We start from the raw sequence: 16,289 nt of genomic DNA, 5'->3' as shown, positions 1-16,289 counted from the left end.
AGTCAGAAGCTGGTACATTAGCCCATACGGGGCAGCAGTGAAGAGGATTGCAAGCCAAAATTTTACTGATCTCAAACAAGCCAACATTTTGAGTCTGATAAAACCCACTTCAAGACACATAGCAGAGTATGGAACACATCTGGGAAAACCCAAGATCCTCTGCAGGAAGGAGGCCTGTATGCTCTCAGTTGAATGATTCAAGGCCATATGCCAGATTGGACAGCCATAAAGAACTTGCAAAAGTACCTTAGCTGTGAATACCTCTAAAGCAGCTGGGACATATCTGTTACCTTGGCTAAAAAAAAACCGGGAAATTGCAAGGGATGAGATTTTTGATGTTTATTGAATTTATTAGAGACAACAAAAATGCTTAGATATGAAAGTTTATTGAACAAAGATGGGCAATTAAAGACAAAAGAAGAACTGTTAAGACAGGGTGTGGAGATGGATTGGTGGACTCGCTAGCAACTTGATTCAAAATGTGGGAAAGATAAACAAGAAGGATTCTATTCAGAACAGACACCATTTGATAGAATACACTTAGAAACAAAAGAAAAATATATCAAAAGAATGTATATGTTCCTATTGGATTTTGAGATGCAAGAAGAAACAATAAAAGAATGTATGATAAAATGGGCGCAAAATATAGGCCATAATATTACATTAGAATAATGGGAACAGATTTGGAAATACAATATAAAATTTACTAGAGCAACAAATTCTAAAGAAAATGTATATAAAATGTACATGACACCAGTAAAACTGGTAAAAATGAACCAGAATATATCAAAAAATGGTTGGAAGTGTAAATGTGAAGAAGGAACATTTTATCATATGTGGTGGACATGTAATAAAATGCAAGTATATTGGAAAATGGTAAGGAATCTAATACAAGAGATAGTTGGATTTACGATACTGCTGAAACCAGTTATTTTTGCTTAATATTACCTTAGATATTATAGATGAAGAAAATGATGTGTATTTCGTTATTATGATATTAACTGCTGCAAGAATTTTATATGCTAGATACCAGAAGGACATTAAAATTCCAACGAAAGATGGATTAATAGATACAATAATGAATGTGGCGGAAATGGATAGACTTACAGAGATTTTGGATCAACAGCGCAAACTGACACCGATAGAGCAATGGAGACCATTCTATGCTTGGTTAAAAATGAAGTTGTAGATGTACAAGATGGGACATTTAGAAGAATGTATTGTATACATGATATATTTTATATGATATGATAGACAAATGATATTAAGAGGCTAAACCAGAAGAGGAACAAGATTAGGAGATATGTATTGATTGATTAGATATATTGATATATGACTGCCTGCACCCTCCAACAGTGTGTTTTTGTGTTGTATATTGAATTTGTGTTTGTTATGTGTTTGTTTAAATTTGTTGTTTTGTTTTTATATTGGGGGGGGAAAGTCCCACAGGTCCAAACACCAGCATCCAACTCCCCCCCCATCTTCACTGGTTCCACTTCCTCTGATGCGTCTCCACCTAAGAGGCGCAAGTCCCCATCCTCCATCATCCTCTCCGCCTTGAAGCTCTTACAGGCGCAGTCAAGAAAAGAGGCTCCCCCTACTAAAGGTAACTGGCTTCTTGAACTGGACACTACATCCTCTAAGGAGGAAGGAGAACTCTTGGTGGGGGGAGCCACTAACACAGAATAAGGTTTTGCCCACCCACAGTCCTTTCAAGGTCACAAGCAATCCTCTAGTCCCAAGGGTCAATCCAAGTTTAGATTGGTCCAAATTTAAGCCCCATCCTCCCTCATTAGGAGGTCGTGACCCCACAGGCACTGGGAGACTGGCTTGGGGGTCCACCTGGGGGGGTCATACACCATCCTCCAGGGCATAATTTCAGAGACTTCAGGCAGCTCCCACCCTTGAGGAGGCAGGGCTTGGGCATTTCCCAGATGACAAGGACTGACCCTGCCATAGAGACCCCACTGGAGAACAGGGAGATTTGAGCCTACCTGCGAACTCCTCTTCTTTGCGGTCTCCATGGCAGGGTCAGTCTGCCCACCCTCACAGCCTGAAGCATATGAAAAAGAAGAAAGCAAATGCAAAGCAATGGAATGGTAGAAGATAAGGATGAAACATCCGTGACAGGTCCCCCTTAGGTTTAGTATGGTTGCACCTGGGGTACAGCATGGTCCTCATCTTTCTTGGTCCAGAATGGGGTTAGATTTAGGTCGTCAAGAGTTTATCTGGATGACCTTTTGACACGCTGGACTTGAAGGATGGACATCTACCCAAGCAAGTCCGAGACAGAGGGGCCATTTGCAGTCTGGGGAATCGAGGCAGCCCCTCCCCTGAGGAAGACTTTGCAACCTAACCTGCCTGCCTGAGAGAGAGGAGCTTCCCAGATGACAAGGACTGACCCTGCCATGGAGACCACCGAGAATCCGACCACCCAGATCTCCCCAGTTTCCGCAAAGCCACAAGCAACTTCACCAGACCCACAATTTCCTTAAGACACACCTGCTCTGGAATCCTGGAGAAAGAGACACACAGCCCAACCTTAGGCATGTCTACTCAGAAGTAAGTCCCATTAGTGTCAATTGGGCTTACTCCTAGGAAAGCGTGGCTAGGACTGGGCTAACAGACCACAGCTTCCAGTCTAGCCAGGCACCCAAGGGAGCTCAGGGATGGAGGGAGGGGCAAAGAAGGCTGCCTAAGGGGACCAGCGCGGGTGACTGTTTCTGGGGTCTGTGGTTCAGCCTGCAAAAGAGGAGCCGGCCAGTCAAGGACCTTCAGGCGCCTCCCTCTTGCTCTGCCCTGATCTGCCTGGAAGCAGCTCGGGGCGGAGACCCTGCTGGGAGCGCTGCTCACCCGCTCCGCCCTCATGCGCGCTGCAAAGGGGACCAGCAGGGGGGCAGCGAGCGCGGAGGGCTGAAAGTAAGTGCGGGGAATCTGGGTGGCGAGCGCCCTCCTGTCCCTCCGTCCTCCCCACGGCCGTTCAGGCGCCCCTCCTCTCGCCCTGCCCTCCGCCTGCCTCTCCCCCCCACAAGACCCCCGCCTCTTGAAACCGGATCCGGATGGGGAGGACTCCTTGGATCGCACGGAGTTGAGCCCTGCTGTGTATGATCTCCCCGGACACGGAAGATCTCCGTTCCCACGTGCCCGCCTGTCCGCCTCCAGCTCCTTTCGTGTCTTCCCTGGTTGGCTTCACAGGGATCTCCTGCAGCCGCCTGGAGAGTCCAGCCGGTCCCTCTGCGGACGAGTCTGGCCCGGCGGAGCTCGGCTGTGCCGCCAGCATCAGCTGCGCAGCGCGACCGGAAGGCTGTTTTGGAGGAGCCTCGGGGCAGAGACCCTCAGAGGAGCGCCGCGGAGTTCTGACGGGGGCTGCTGCACAGCCGGCCGGCCGGCCCTGTAGCTGTGCTCCTGGGAGGGCGAGGCGCCCCGCTCTCTCTGCCGCAGGTGGCTGCAGCCCGGGCGGCGCACCAAGGCACAGATGCTCGACCCGCTGGTCCTGGAGAGGCTCCTCACCCTCCTGCCCCCGGAGGTGGCGCGCTGGGTGCGGGGCTGCCAGCCGGAGAGCAGCGCCCAGGTGGTGGCCCTGGCAGAAGGTCTCCTCGGGAGTCGCGCAGCAGCGGAAGAGTGGCAGGTAAGGTGGGTCTGGCTCGAGATGCTTGGGGGGATCATCTCACGGGGTCATATGTAACACATAATGCTCATGTAACATGTAACTGCTCCTATGTAACATGTCTGCTCATGTAATATGTAACTGCTCTTATGCGGGGCCTCCCAGAGGAGTTTGATCAGGGGGTACAAAGTTTCTTTTGGGCCCCTTTGCAAAGGGGAAGGTAGTGAAGCAGGGGAGGGTGGTGATGGGCAAGCAGAATAGGGGCAGGAAGGGGCAAAACGGGGGGGGGGGGCTAGAGACTGCTGGAGAAGTCTTTGGAGTCCAGGTCTACTAACCCACGTGGCATCAGGAGTGTCTCCAGCACTGGTAAAGCATGTCAAGCATTGGTCAGATTTCTGATTGGCAGAATGCAAATTGCAAAGCATTGGATACATTCCTGATTGGCAAACAGCATATCAAGTGAAGCTCTGTCTGACTACATATCCCACTATTCAAATTCTGCCCAGCATGTTCTACCACCGCCTTGGGTGCACTTTGGGGAGAAAGGCGGAATACAAATCCAATAAATAAATAAAAATGGCATTTAAAATATGTGAAATCTTTCTAAGTTGCAGAAGTCCCATCTTCCCCTCTTTGCATTGGCTAAGTCCCTGTTCTCCTCACACCTGCTCCCCAGTTGCAGTTAAGCTAGCAGTTTCCTGTTATTGAGGCTTTCTAGCTCTGCAAACAACTTCTGCGGTCAGCTTAGTCAGCAACACCCTTTCCTCTTTTACACAGACACAAAAAGGCATTCAAGGGGCATTTTCTGAAATATCTTGCTGACCCAAGCAGCTAAATATAGGGCCTACTTTGGCCAAGCATCCTGCCTCTGCTCACAGCAAGGGGCTCTGAATAGATTCAAACACGCTAAATTCTAGGGGGCCCCTCACAATATGACATCATTCATTCATTCACCTTTTTATACCACCCTTCCTCTAAGCAGCTCAGGATTTGAAATGAATAATAATAATGGCCAGAATATAAATGCAGTGAATATTTCCCCACAAGCAATGGATGAAAATTCTGCATCCAATGGCATATAACATGATGGTATTATTCCTAAAAGTCACAATTTCCAGAATTTTGGTCACTAGGGTGTCACCCCCACCCCGGATGTCACATTGGCCTGTTTTGAGTTAAGGCAGTGGTTCTCAAACTTTAGCTGGGACCCACTTTTTAGAATGACAATCTGTCCAGGACCCACTGGAAGTGATGCCATGGCTGGAAGTGACATCATCAAGCACAATAAAATAAATAATTAAATTAAAGAAAAACAAATAATTAAATAAGGGGAAGCCAGCCAGTCTAAAAACAAATAAAATGGACCTTACCAGCTGAAGCCTCTGCTTTATTCTTTGGGGGGGGGGGGAGGCTGCCTTCTGAAGCATTTATTGAGCTCCACTTTCATCAGATTGGGACCATGCAGCTAGCTACCCTTGCATTCCCCTTTGCCTGACTTGACCAGGAGCCAAGGCACGTTTGCTTACTCATGAGTAAACGCAACCATGTAGCTTACTTTCGCTTCCCTTAGGGCTCAATACATTTGTCTGATTGGAGGAAGAGACTTCCTTCTTGGGTGTTTTTTGGGGGGGCTGCTTTCATTGGATAGGAACCATTCTGGTGTCATTGGATGCCTCTCAGCCTGCCCTTTCTGACAAACTAGGGCAAGTTCACCTACTCGTGAGTAAACGCACGATATGGCTCAGTTTCATTTTCCATAGGGTTCCATGCATTTTTTTGTTTCTGGTTTTTTGGCCATAACTTTTGATGGAAAGGAGATATTTCAATCTGGTTTTTTTGCATTGCATTGCATTCCACTGGAAATTCCACATCCAATGGTATATGGCATGTTGGGGTTACTCTGAACCTCCGCAATGTTAGTGATGTTGGGGTATTTGTGGTGTCACCCCCCCAAGGGTGGTACCCGGGGTGGACCGCCCCCCGCCCCGCTAGCTATGCCACTGTATGTGACATATAATGTACCTCTATGTTTTAATCCACTATGTCAACCACTATGCTTTACCCATTAAGTTTTAATAATTTATTGCTTGTTTATATCTATCTATCTATCTATCTACCTATCTATCTATCTATCTAGTTAGTATATTGCGAATGTAATACAATGATACTGCATTTTACCATATGGTTAAATAAATCCCGAGGTGGGGGGGTCTCACCCCCTGCCCCTCGCCCATCCCTGCCAGTCCCTTCCCAGCTCCCTGCCCAGATCCTGACTCTTGTCTCTTGCAGGGGGCACAGACGATGAGGACCGGGGAGCTTCCCAGATGACATGGACTGGCCCTGCCATGGAGACCACCGAGAATCCGACCACCCAGATCTCCCCAGTTTCCCCAAAGCCACAAGCAACTTCACCAGACCCACAATTTCCTTAAGACACGCCTGCTCTGGAATCCTGGAGAAAGAGACACACAGCCCAATCTTAGGCATGTCTACTCAGAAGTAAGTCCCATTAGTGTCAATTGGGCTTACTCCCAGGAAAGCGTGGCTAGGACTAGGCTGACAGATCACAGCTTCCAGTCTAGCCAGGCACCCAAGGGAGCTCAGGGATGGAGGGAGGGGCAAAGAAGGCTGCCTAAGGGGACCAGCGCGGGTGACTGTTTCTGGGGTCTGTGGTTCAGCCTGCAAAAGAGGAGCCGGCCAGTCAAGGACCTTCAGGCGCCTCCCTCTTGCTCTGCCCTGATCTGCCTGGAAGCAGCTCGGGGCGGAGACCCTGCTGGGAGCGCTGCTCACCCGCTCCGCCCTCCTGCGCGCTGCAAAGGGGACCAGCAGAGGGCCAGCGAGCGCGGAGGGCTGAAAGTAAGTGTGGGAGATCTGGCCCTCTTCCTCCGTCCTCCCCACCAGGCACCCCTCCTCTCGCCCTGCCCTCCGCCTGCCTCCCCCTCCACAAGACCCCCTGCCTCCGCCTCTTGAAATCGGATCCGGTTGGGGAGGGCTCCTTCGATCACACAAAGTTGAGCCCCACTGTGGATGATCTCCCCGGACACGGAAGATCTCCGTTCCCACGTGCCCGCCTCCAGCTCCTTTCGTGTCTTCCCTGGTTGGCTTCACAGCGATCTCCTGCAGCCGCCTGGAGAGTCCAGCCGGTCCCTCTGCGGATGAGTCTGGCCCGGCGGAGCTCGGCTGTGCCGCCAGCATCAGCTGCGCAGCAGGACCAGAAGTAGGCGCCTCGGGGCAGAGACCCGTAGAGGAGCACCACGGAGTTGTGACGGGGGCTGCTGCACAGCCGCCCGGCCGGCCCTGTAGCTGCGCTCCCGGGAGGGCGAAGGGCAGCCCGGGTGGCACACCAAGGCGCAGATGCTTGATCTGGAGAAGCTCTTCACCCTCCTGCCCCCGGAGGTGGCGCGCTGGTTGCGGGGCTGCCGGCCGGAGAGCAGCACCCAGGCGGTGGCCCTGGCAGAATGTCCCCTCGGGAGTTGCGCAGTGGTGGAGGAGTGGCAGGCAATGGGGTTCTGGCTTGGGGGGATCATCGCACGGGGTCATATGTAACACATAATGCTCATGTAACAAGTAACTGCTCATACGCAGGGCCTCTGAGAGGAATTTGATCAGGGGGTACAAAGTTCCTTTTGGGCCCCTTTGCAAAGGGGGAGGGGTGAAACAGAGCGGGGGAGGGTGGTGATGGGCAAGCCGAATAGGGGCAGGAAGGGGCAAAACAGGGTGGGGGGAGGCTAGAGACAGCTGGAAAAGTCTTTGGAGTCCAGGTCTAGTAACCCACGTGGCATCAGGAGTGTCTCCAGCATCCCTAGTTGTAGTAGTGCCGCCAGCATCCCGTGTGGGCAACAAGTCTAAGTAGATAGGAAATTGTAAGGTTCCAGGAAATTTCTGGGCCCCCCTCCTTTGGCTCCTGGGCCCCCCTTTTGATGTTGGGCCCTGGTGCAAATTACCCCCTTTGCCTCCTCTCCTAGGCCCTGCTCATATGTAACATATAATGCTCATGTAACATGTAACTGTTCATATGTAACTTGTAACTGCTCATGTAACATATAACTGCTCATATGTGACCAGTGGTGTAGCTAGGTCATTTGACACCTGGGGCCCTTAAATTTTTGTCACCCCATATTGTTGTAGGTTCAGACAAGGATGCAGGCAGACACCAAGGAGATTCAAGGAAAACAAGCTTTTATTCTTAGCCGGCTGCTGGTCACAGAGGAATAACTTCCACAAGCTGTGACACCCGATTTCTCGGGGCTTTGGGTAATTATGGGGGTTGCCACTCATCCTGTAAAACCCAGATGTCCTAATTTGAAAAGCCTGGAAACTCAGGAGGCTTGTCTAAAAGGAAATGTCTCAGGCCCCTGCATGTGTCTTTATTTGGTTGAAAGAATGGTTGTAGCTATGAAATAAGAGATTGTTGGATCTGGAAGGTTTGGACATAAGGTTTGGATGGTGTGGATTTTTATGGTATGATAAACTAAAAGAAAATCTAGAATTTAAAAATTACTATGTTAGACATGCTTTGTTGAGAATATGGAGCAAGTACAAAATTAGATTTTATACAAAAATACCGTTGTGGATCTCTCCAGAAGAAGCTTTTTTTGGTTGTCGTATAGGTTCTACAGAAACTTGGTTATCATATAGAAATGGAATAATTTTTACACAAACTCAGGCTAGGATGAAGACAAGAAAGGAGCTTTTAGGGGAAGGATTCTGTTGTCAGTCATTTCAGTATTTACAACTTTTGGAGAGGTTCTAAAAAGATAAGAAAATGTATGGTTTTGGAGACTGTATGTCTCTGTTGGAGAGTCAAATACGTCTGGTAGAAGAACAAGCCATTACAAAAATGTCTAAGTTATCGCAATAATATGAGACCGAAGAGGAACAGGTTAAGGAGTATATGATGCAATGGGTGAGAAATGTTGGTCATGAGATATCTATGGAGCAATGGGAGAGCTTGTGGATTAAAAGATTAAAATTTGCATTGAATGTAAGCCTTAAAGAGCACTTTTATAAAATTATGTATAGATGGTATTTGACTCCAGGTAAATTGGCAAAAATGTTTGAAAATGTACCAAATAGATGTTGGAAATGTAAAAGACAAGAAGGAATGTTTTATAATATGTGATGGACCTATACAAAAGCAAAAAAAATTGGACTTGGATACACCAGCAAATACAGTTGATATTTAAGGTAAATTTAAATGAAACCAGAAGCGTTTTTGTTGGGAATATTGGATGATTCGATTCACAAAGACGATGAAACTATATTTTTATATATGACAACTGTTGCAAGAATATTGTATGCCAAATACTGAAATGTTACAGAGATACCCGCACTGGAAAAATGGTGGCTAATCATGTTGGATTTGGCAGAAATTGATACAATTCTTTTTTTTTTTTTTTTTGCAATACTTTATTTATTTATTACAGAAACAGACAAGAAGGAATGTTTTATCATATGTGGTGGAGCTGTACCTCTGTCTTGCTCCCCCCGCCTGGAATGGCTCTGGGGGGGTATAGTGCCTTGCAGGCTGCAGTGAGGCTCCTTGCAAGACCTAGTGCTTTGCACCCGCTCTAACTACGCCATTGGTGGCTCCCCCGCGGTCCCCTTTAGCGATGCCACTGATCTAGCACTTCATCCAGTCCCATTCCAGCCTCCAGTCACCTGAGCCATCAAGTGGCAGCCTGTTCCACACGTGAATTCCATGCCGTGCAAGGACTTTTGTGCGTGCAAAGCCTCCCCCTGATGCAGGGGCTGCTCGGAAGCCAGTTCAGGGGGGTCTGTGTGGGGGTCATGTTTGGGAGCAAAGGCCAGGCCCAGCTGCACCCACATCTGGGTGATGGCCAGCCGGGGAGGGGGTGGCAATTGGGGCGGGCAGGGCTGCGGAGTGGCTCCCTCCAGAGACCCAGTCCAAGGCTCCTTGCACTGCCCGCCTGCCTGGGGGAAGGAAGGGCTTCCACCTGGAATGGGGGATGGAGGAGAAGAGGGAGGGGAGGATCCCCAGGTGGGCAGAGAGGGCCAGGCTCAGAGACAGCCAGGGGGGCAGGCAGGACCACTAGTGGCAGTCCTGCCCCCTTTGCATGCCCAGCTTTGGGGCAGCTGCTCCTGGAGCTTGCAGGCCGCCTGGGGTTTGCTCTGCCCTGGAAAGGTGGCGTGTCCTTGGATCAGATCCATCCAGAAGAAGGCCAATCCTGCAGGCTGGATAGATCCTCTGCAGCCTAGGCGAAGGCGGCCCTGCGCATCCCGGGAAGGAGGGCTGGAGCCTGCAGCCCCAAAGGACCCTCCCAGCATCTCCATGGGAGGAGCAGGAGTGGTGCCCAGAGGTGGTGCGCCTCCCCCCAGTCTCCAGACTGGGATGCGCTTCAAAGAACCTAACAGGAGCGACTCTGGGTTCCTGGAGGTGGGGGGTGTGAGTGGGGAAGCCCCTCTCGGCTCTGGCCCTTCCTCTGCCCCCTCCACCCGCCTACCCGCCTACGTGTTGGAGCTCAGCAGGCCCTCTGGTGAGTTCCCAGGCAGCTGGGGGGTGCCTGAGCGGTGGGGGTGGGAGGAAAGAGCGAGAGGAGGGGTGGGAGAGGAGCCCCCAGGGGGGCAGAGACACACAGAGCCATTGGGGGGGGCTGGGCAGACGAACAGTGATCCCCCCATTTGCATGGGGTCCCAGGCTGAAGTGGGTGGCAGAGGGAGGGGAGGAGAGGAGCCCCCAGAGGGGCAGAGACACCCAGGCCCAAAGACAGCCAGGGAAGGAACAGGGGAGGGGGCTGGGAAAAGGGATTGAGACAATCCCCTCTCCCAGTTGCATGCCAAGCTTTGGGACTCAGCCCCTCAGCCTGTCTGGTGAGTTCCAAAGCAGTTGGGGATGAAGGGGGGTCCCTGGTCAGTGGTGGGTGGAAGGGAAGAGGAGGGGTAGTAGATGCCACTGATCTAGCACTTCATCCAGTCCCATTCCAGCCTCCAGTCACCTGAGCCATCAAGTGGCAGCCTGTTCCACACGTGAATTCCATGCCGTGCAAGGACTTTTGTGCGTGCAAAGCCTCCCCCTGATGCAGGGGCTGCTCGGAAGCCAGTTCAGGGGGGTCTGTGTGTGGGTCATGTTTGGGAGCAAAGGCCAGGCCCAGCTGCACCCACATCTGGGTGATGGCCAGCAGGGGAGAGGGTGGCAATTGGGGCGGGCAGGGCTGCGGAGTGGCTCCCTCCAGAGACCCAGTCCAAGGCTCCTTGCACTGCCCGCCTGCCTGGGGGAAGGAAGGGCTTCCACCTGGAATGGGGGATGGAGGAGAGGAGGGAGGGAGGGAGGGAGGGGAGGATCCCCAGGTGGGCAGAGAGGGCCAGGCTCAGAGACAGCCAGGGGGGCAGGCAGGACCACCAGTGGCAGTCCTGCCCCCTTTGCATGCCCAGCTTTGGGGCAGCTGCTCCTGGAGCTTGCAGGCTGCCTGGGGTTTGCTCTGCCCTGGAAAGGTGGCGTGTCCTTGGATCAGATCCATCCAGAAGAAGGCCAATCCTGCAGGCTGGATAGATCCTCTGCAGCCCAGGCGAAGGCAGCCCTGCGCATCCCCGGAAGGAGGGCTGGAGCCTGCAGCCCCAAAGGACCCTCCCAGCATCTCCATGGGAGGAGCAGGAGTGGTGCCCAGAGGTGGTGCGCCTCCACACAGTCTCCAGACTGGGATGCGCTTCAAAGAACCTACCAGGAGCGACTCTGGGTTCCTGGAGGTGGGGGGTGTGAGTGGGGAAGCCCATCTCGGCTCTGGCCCTTCCTCTGCCTCCTCCACCCGCCTACGTGTTGGAGCTCAGCAGTCCCTCTGGTGAGTTCCCAGGCAGCTGGGGGGTGCCTGGGCGGTGGGGGTGGGAGGAAAGAGCGAGAGGAGGGGTGGGAGAGGAGCCCCCAGGGGGGCAGAGACACACAGAGCCAGTGGGGGGGGCTGGGCAGACGAACAGTGATCCCCCCCATTTGCATGGGGTCCCAGGCTGAAGTGGGTGGCAGAGGGAGGGGAGGAGAGGAGCCCCCAGAGGGGCAGAGACACCCAGGCCCAAAGACAGCCAGGGAAGGAACAGGGGAGGGGGCTGGGAAAAGGGATTGAGACAATCCCCTCTCCCAGTTGCATGCCAAGCTTTGGGACTCAGCCCCTCAGCCTGTCTGGTGAGTTCCAAAGCAGTTGGGGATGAAGGGGGGTCCCTGGTCAGTGGTGGGTGGAAGGGAAGAGGAGGGGTAGTAGATGCCACTGATCTAGCACTTCATCCAGTCCCATTCCAGCCTCCAGTCACCTGAGCCATCAAGTGGCAGCCTGTTCCACACGTGAATTCCATGCCGTGCAAGGACTTTTGTGCGTGCAAAGCCTCCCCCTGATGCAGGGGCTGCTCGGAAGCCAGTTCAGGGGGGTCTGTGTGTGGGTCATGTTTGGGGGCAAAGGCCAGGCCCAGCTGCACCCACATCTGGGTGATGGCCAGCCGGGGAGGGGGTGGCAATTGGGGCGGGCAGGGCTGCGGAGTGGCTCCCTCCAGAGACCCAGTCCAAGGCTCCTTGCACTGCCCGCCTGCCTGGGGGAAGGAAGGGCTTCCACCTGGAATGGGGGATGGAGGAGAAGAGGGAGGGGAGGATCCCCAGGTGGGCAGAGAGGGCCAGGCTCGGAGACAGCCAGGGGGGCAGGCAGGACCACCAGTGGCAGTCCTGCCCCCTTTGCATGCCCAGCTTTGGGGCAGCTGCTCCTGGAGCTTGCAGGCCGCCTGGGGTTTGCTCTGCCCTGGAAAGGTGGCGTGTCCTTGGATCAGATCCATCCAGAAGAAGGCCAATCCTGCAGGCTGGATAGATCCTCTGCAGCCTAGGCGAAGGTGGCCCTGCGCATCCCAGGAAGGAGGGCTGGAGCCTGCAACCCCAAAGGACCCTCCCAGCATCTCCATGGGAGGAGCAGGAGTGGTGCCCAGAGGTGGTGCGCCTCCCCCCAGTCTTCAGACTGGGATGCGCTTCAAAGAACCTAACAGGAGCGACTCTGGGTTCCTGGGGGTGGGGGGTGTGAGTGGGGAAGCCCCTCCCTGCTCTGGCCCTTCCTCTGCCTCCTCTACCCGCCTACGGTGTTGGAGCTCAGCAGTCCCTCTGGTGAGTTCCCAGGCAGCTGGGGGGTGCCTGGGCGGTGGGGATGGGAGGAAAGAGCGAGAGGAGGGGTGGGAGAGGAACCCCCAGGGGGGCAGAGACACCCAGAGCCAGTGGAGGGGGCTGGGCAGACGAACAGTGATCCCCCCCATTTGCATGGGGTCCCAGGCTGAAGTGGGTGGCAGAGGGAGGGGAGGAGAGGAGACCCCAGTGGGGCAGAGACACCCAGGCCCAAAGACAGCCAGGGAAGGAACAGGGGAGGGGGCTGGGAAAAGGGATTGAGACAATCCCCTCTCCCAGTTGCATGCCAAGCTTTGGGACTCAGCCCCTCAGCCTGTCTGGTGAGTTCAGAAGCAGTTGGGGATGAAGGGGGGTCCCTGGTCAGTGGTGGGTGGAAGGGAAGAGGAGGGGTAGTAGATGCCACTGATCTAGCACTTCATCCAGTCCCATTCCAGCCTCCAGTCACCTGAGCCATCAAGTGGCAGCCTGTTCCACACGTGAATTCCATGCCGTGCAAGGACTTTTGTGCGTGCAAAGCCTCCCCCTGATGCAGGGGCTGCTCAGAAGCCAGTTCAGGGGGGTCTGTGTGTGGGTCATGTTTGGGGGCAAAGGCCAGGCCCAGCTGCACCCACATCTGGGTGATGGCCAGCCGGGGAGGGGGTGGCAATTGAGGCGGGCAGGGCTGAGGAGTGGCTCCCTCCAGAGACCCAGTCCAAGGCTCCTTGCACTGCCCGCCTGCCTGGGGGAAGGAAGGGCTTCCACCTGGAATGGGGGATGGAGGAGAGGAGGGAGGGAAGGAAGGATCCCCAGGTGGGCAGAGAGGGCCAGGCTCAGAGACAGCCAGGGGGGCAGGCAGGACCACCAGTGGCAGTCCTGCCCCCTTTGCATGCCCAGCTTTGGGGCAGCTGCTCCTGGAGCTTGCAGGCCGCCTGGGGTTTGCTCTGCCCTGGAAAGGTGGCGTGTCCTTGGATCAGATCCATCCAGAAGAAGGCCAATCCTGCAGGCTGGATAGATCCTCTGCAGCCCAGGCGAAGGCAGCCCTGCGCATCCCCGGAAGGAGGGCTGGAGCCTGCAGCCCCAAAGGACCCTCCCAGCATCTCCATGGGAGGAGCAGGAGTGGTGCCCAGAGGTGGTGCACCTCCCCCCAGTCTCCAGACTGGGATGCGCTTCAAAGAACCTAACAGGAGCGACTCTGGGTTCCTGGGGGTGGGGGGTGTGAGTGGGGAAGCCCCTCCCTGCTCTGGCTCTTCCTCTGCCTCCTCCACCTGCCTACCTTCCTACATGTTGGAGCTCAGCAGTCCCTCTGGTGAGTTCCGAGGCTGCTGGGGGGTCCCTGGGCGGTGGGGGTGGAAGGAAAGAGCGAGAGGAGGGGTGGGAGAGGAGCCCCAGTGGGGCAGAGACAGCCAGGGAAGGAACAGGGAAGCGGGCTAGGCAGACGAACAGTGATCCCCCCATTTGCATGGGGTCCCAGGCTGAAGTGGGTGGAAGAAGGAGGGGAGGAGAAGAGCCCCCAGAGGGGCAGAGACACCCAGGCCCAAAGACAGCCAGGGAAGGAACAGGGGAGGGGGCTGGGAAAAGGGATTGAGACAATCCCCTCTCCCAGTTGCATGCCAAGCTTTGGGACTCAGCCCCTCAGCCTGTCTGGTGAGTTCCAAAGCAGTTGGGGATGAAGGGGGGTCCCTGGTCAGTGGTGGGTGGAAGGGAAGAGGAGGGGTAGTAGATGCCACTGATCTAGCACTTCATCCAGTCCCATTCCAGCCTCCAGTCACCTGAGCCATCAAGTGGCAGCCTGTTCCATACGTGAATTCCATGCCGTGCAAGGTCTTTTGTGCGTGCAAAGCCTCCCCCTGATGCAGTGGCTGCTCAGAAGCCAGTTCAGGGGGGTCTGTGTGTGGGTCATGTTTGGGGGCAAAGGCCAGGCCCAGCTGGACCCACCTCTGGGTGATGGCCAGCAGGGGAGGGGGTGGCAATTGGGGCGGGCAGGGCTGCGGAGTGGCTCCCTCCAGAGACCCAGTCCAAGGCTCCTTGCACTGCCCGCCTGCCTGGGGGAAGGAAGGGCTTCCACCTGGAATGGGGGATGGAGGAGAGGAGGGAGGGAAGGAAGGATCCCCAGGTGGGCAGAGAGGGCCAGGCTCAGAGACAGCCAGGGGGGCAGGCAGGACCACCAGTGGCAGTCCTGCCCCCTTTGCATGCCCAGCTTTGGGGCAGCTGCTCCTGGAGCTTGCAGGCTGCCTGGGGTTTGCTCTGCCCTGGAAAGGTGGCGTGTCCTTGGATCAGATCCATCCAGAAGAAGGCCAATCCTGCAGGCTGGATAGATCCTCTGCAGCCTAGGCGAAGGCAGCCCTGCGCATCCCGGGAAGGAGGGCTGGAGCCTCCAGCCCCAAAGGACCCTCCCAGCATCTCCATGGGAGGAGCAGGAGTGGTGCCCAGAGGTGGTGCACCTCCCCCCAGTCTCCAGACTGGGATGCGCCTCAAAGAACCTAACAGGAGCGACTCTGGGTTCCTGGGGGTGGGGGGTGTGAGTGGGGAAGCCCCTCCCTGCTCTGGCTCTTCCTCTGCCTCCTCCACCCGCCTACCTTCCTACGTGTTGGAGCTCAGCAGTCCCTCTGGTGAGTTCCCAGGCAGCTGGGGGGTCCCTGGGCGGTGGGGGTGGAAGGAAAGAGCGAGAGGAGGGGTGGGAGTGATCCCCCCATTTGCATGGGGTCCCAGGCTGAAGTGGGTGGAAGAAGGAGGGGAGGAGAAGAGCCCCCAGAGGGGCAGAGACACCCAGGCCCAAAGACAGCCAGGGAAGGAACATGGGAGTGGGCTGGGAAAAGGGATTGAGACAATCCCCTCTTCCAGAGACAATCCCCTCTCCCAGAGAGACAATCCCCTCTCCAAGCTTTGGGACTCAGCACCTCAGCCTGTCTGGCGAGTTCAAAAGCAGTTGGGGATGAAGGGGGTCCCTAGTCAGTGGTGGGTGGAAGGGAAGAGGAGGGGTGGGAGAGGAACTCCCAGAGGGGCAGAAACACCCAGGCTGAAGGGCAGCCAGGGAAGGAAAAGGATGGGGAGGAGGTCTGGGAAGTGGAAAAGTGACAATCCCGCCCCCTTGCCAGCTAAGCTTTGGGTCTGCCCTTAAAGTGTTTTGTTTCTCTAGTGGGGATTTCTATAGCCCCTTCCTTTGCCTTCCCCACTGCAGCAGACATGTGGACTCAGCAGACATGGACGGACCACCTCAGCCCCTCTGCTGAGTCCAAATGCAGTGGTGGTGAAGGGGGAGTCCCAGTGGGGGGTGGGTGGGCAGGAGAAGCCCCCAGATGGGTAGAGATGCCCAGATTGGAAGCCCAGCCTGTGGAGGGAGAGGGGAGGGGGCTGAGAAGATCACCAACTGCAGCACCTCCCCACTGCATGCTAAGCTTTGGGTCTGCTCTGAAGCAGCTGGTGTGGTTGGAGGGGGTTTTGACAGGGACAGTTTAAAAGCTGGATCAGAGAGGGCCAGAAGGGGCCATTCAGCACTGAAACCCACGCGGGAAACGGGGGGGGGGGTGTAGGAGGGACACTGGAGGACAATATTTTAGCCATGGGACTGTTTATTGTGTTAACCACTGTACATTTTTTGCTCTT

The 16,289-nt window shown here is 54.8% G+C and overlaps 1 protein-coding gene across 1 annotated transcript in view; it reads left to right on the top strand.

The window, feature by feature from the left end:
- Positions 1-2,648: 2,648 nt before the first annotated feature.
- The window catches only part of LOC136640310 (zinc finger protein 850-like), a 196,950-nt gene continuing 183,309 nt past the window's right edge, over positions 2,649-16,289 (top strand). The window contains exons 1-2 of the mRNA XM_066615337.1: positions 2,649-3,628; positions 5,897-6,106. The gene's annotated coding sequence lies outside the window, so the exon portion shown is untranslated. The remainder of the gene's footprint in view (positions 3,629-5,896; positions 6,107-16,289) is intronic.

This window comes from Tiliqua scincoides, chromosome 2, assembly GCF_035046505.1.
Source record: "Tiliqua scincoides isolate rTilSci1 chromosome 2, rTilSci1.hap2, whole genome shotgun sequence".
Taxonomy (NCBI): Eukaryota; Metazoa; Chordata; class Lepidosauria; order Squamata; family Scincidae; genus Tiliqua; species Tiliqua scincoides.
The sequence above is the reverse complement of the archived record's forward strand: the minus strand, read 5'-3'. Positions and strand labels throughout refer to the sequence as shown.